This window comes from Dermochelys coriacea, chromosome 6 (assembly GCF_009764565.3).
Source record: "Dermochelys coriacea isolate rDerCor1 chromosome 6, rDerCor1.pri.v4, whole genome shotgun sequence".
NCBI lineage: Eukaryota > Metazoa > Chordata > Testudines > Dermochelyidae > Dermochelys > Dermochelys coriacea.
Genome location: NC_050073.1, coordinates 108,294,730 through 108,297,451, shown reverse-complemented (window position 1 = coordinate 108,297,451; position 2,722 = coordinate 108,294,730). Strand labels below are relative to the sequence as shown.

Below are 2,722 nucleotides of genomic sequence, written 5' to 3'. Positions count from 1 at the left end.
TTAACTAGAGATGGACCAAAACTAGGACATAAAGAAACATGAGGCAGATCAGATCTAGGTCCAGATTTCAACTTCACAGCTCAGGTTTATTTTTATGATGGGCCGGTTCAGAACTCCAAATCCCAACACCCTTGTGAACTGGCTTGGGTTTGTATTTGAAGTTTAGGAACTTGAATTTGGATTGAAGCTTCACAGCTCTCACACTTTTGCTATTAACTTTACAAAGTTAATAGTGTGACTCTCCGGTTCTTAATTATTCTATTCCAGCATTAAGGCCCCAATCGAGCAAACTCTTAAGCATATGCTCATTATAAGCATTGGAGTAGTCCCATTGAAATCAATGGCACTGCTCAAATGCTTGGATTTAGCACGTTTAAGTACTCTGCTGGATTAGGGCATTTAGAAAAAATGAAATAAAATATTGTCACAATTCAGGGGAACTGCACTTGTATTCCCCCCATTGCCCCTGGTCCCTGCTGCTTTCACCCCTCCCCATTGCCTTGAGCTTCTTTCTGCAGCCTCCCATGTACCAGGCAGGCTCCCCTGTTGAGCCTGCTGTCAGCCTGATCCCTCTTCCCAGCTCTGGGACTCAGCGGGAACACATGGTGTCAGCGTCTTTTCCCAGGCGCATCCCCTCAGCCGCACTCCTCTTGACTCCCACCCTGGCAGAAATCTGGGGCAGGCATGTGAACCCACGTCTCACCACCACCATGCATCGCCTATGTGGGTAGGTTTCTAAAAACAAATCAATTGCTTAGTATTAAATTCCATTTTTTAATTCAACATAACAAGGTGTCCAATCTGTCCCATGCCCCATTCCTGTACTAGAAATTGCCCAGGCTTCTCATTCCGGTCACCAGAAGGGTCATCCTTAAAACATCAGGCTAACTTTTTAAATGAAAAATAATCTGGAGCTCATGAAATGTTAGCACCACGGACTGATCCTGTTTAATGGGGAGGAAAAGGTATAGGATCGGTTGGGCACTTCAACCCTCCAAGGAATGAGAATTCTCTCTTCACTGTTCTATTAGTTTAGATGGAATATATGGGCCCAGAGTTAACATGACCCTGTCACTGTCCAACACCAGTGTTAAACAAGGAGCAGAGACCTCAGCCTGCTTAGTACCATGGCAAACGCATAGAAATTCATGCCAAAGCTTAGAATTTTATTAATTTATTAACACACACAAGGGAAAAAAAATCAAAGCCAGGCAAAAGGTATTGAAAGTGGAATTGGACGATTATTCAAAATCTGTCAGTCTCTCTTTAGAGAGAGTGAATTTTGGTTCGTCTCTTATTCTGTCAAACAGTCTTTGGTGGGCTGGGTTAGTTCTGTTCGGTTCTGAGTCAGAAATGATAGTCAGTTTCCTGCTTTAGACAAAACACACAGAAGAGAGAGGATAGTAAAGATGGGGGAAATACAGTTGGTGGTTGATCTCAGTATACAGGACAACTGGTTAGTCACCAACAGATGAAAGGCCAGCCACAAGAGCAGCTGTTGTGGACTATGGCTCACCTTCCCTGGTCAGGGACATCATCTGGTTGGTCTGGTCAGGTCCCTCTTCACTGGTCCTTCTCTGGCAGAGGTGGATGGGCTGTCTCATCTCGCCATGCCGGTGCCCTCAGGTGCAGCTGATTTCAGAATCAGGTGAAAAGCAGGACAGAAGGAAGATTGGGGAGTGGGGGAGGAGAAGGAAAGGAAAACATGAGGGGAGGGAAGGGAAGACAGCAGGATCTCACATGTATCAGACTGGGGTCCTCACTGGTGCAGCAATGGTGTTCAAGAGTCCTGAGTGGAGTATCAAAGCCTGGTGTCATGGCAACAATCCTTCCACCTTACCTGCAGAATTTTTAAAGCTCAATTTTTCTCCCCTAAAAGGGTAATAGATGGAACGGTCCATCCTCTCATTAGTTTGCCTGCCCGTTAGGCCTAATTTCTGAAGCACCGATTCTGGTCTATTCATTTCCAGTTCTCTATGCCTTTTGTTTTCCAGTCATAATCTTAACACTGGTCTTGAGTGGTATCAATAAAACCCTTTGTGTTTACATTAATTCAGTCCTTCTGTCTCCTGACATTGTTCCTTAAATAATTTTATATAGCAGGTCATTGTGACAATTCACCTTTACTCAGCAATTAGGCTAAGAACTATAATTGGGGCCTAGCAGGCCCACTTTGACAAGAACTCCCACTCAGGGTTTGACCCCTGTCCTGAGATTGTTTTTTCCAAGGCACAGGTTGGTGCCAATACTGACAATAGTTTTGGCGATGTGGATACTTAGCCACTAGGAGCTAGGCTGGGGCCACCTACAACTTTTATATTAAATTTTGGTCACCCCTAACGTAGGGTGACCTTCATGTGAAAGGCCAGTAGCCTTACTAATTCCTTGAGTCCTTTCCCTGCCTGTGAATCGAACGCATCTGCCAATCCAATATGCAATGCAAATATTCTGAGAACAAAACTTTTTCCATTAAAAAATAGCCCCTGAGTGGTGTGTTTGAAAAGACCAGCTTCATGCAGGCCTATTATGTATACACAGAGATAATTTGGGTACACACAAATGCAGGCTCTCGGGCCCAATTTTTAAAGGGATTTAGGTGTTGCTCGGCTGAGTGGAACAAAGCTTAACCTCTAGGTGGCCTGCCGCCCACTTCCATTTTCAGCTCTCCGTTAGGCAGCTCTGTCCTGCCTAAGCTTCCTATAGGGTCGTTATAAGTGCCTAA

At 44.7% G+C, this 2,722-nt stretch overlaps 1 long non-coding RNA gene across 1 annotated transcript; it reads right to left on the bottom strand.

Moving 5' to 3' along the window:
* Nucleotides 1-1,317: 1,317 nt before the first annotated feature.
* Nucleotides 1,318-1,842, bottom strand: LOC122460802. The gene is made up of 3 exons (XR_006282313.1): nt 1,741-1,842; nt 1,517-1,621; nt 1,318-1,368 (listed from the first exon to the last, which is right to left on the bottom strand). It is a non-coding gene; the product is annotated as an uncharacterized LOC122460802 (long non-coding RNA).
* Nucleotides 1,843-2,722: the final 880 nt, after the last annotated feature.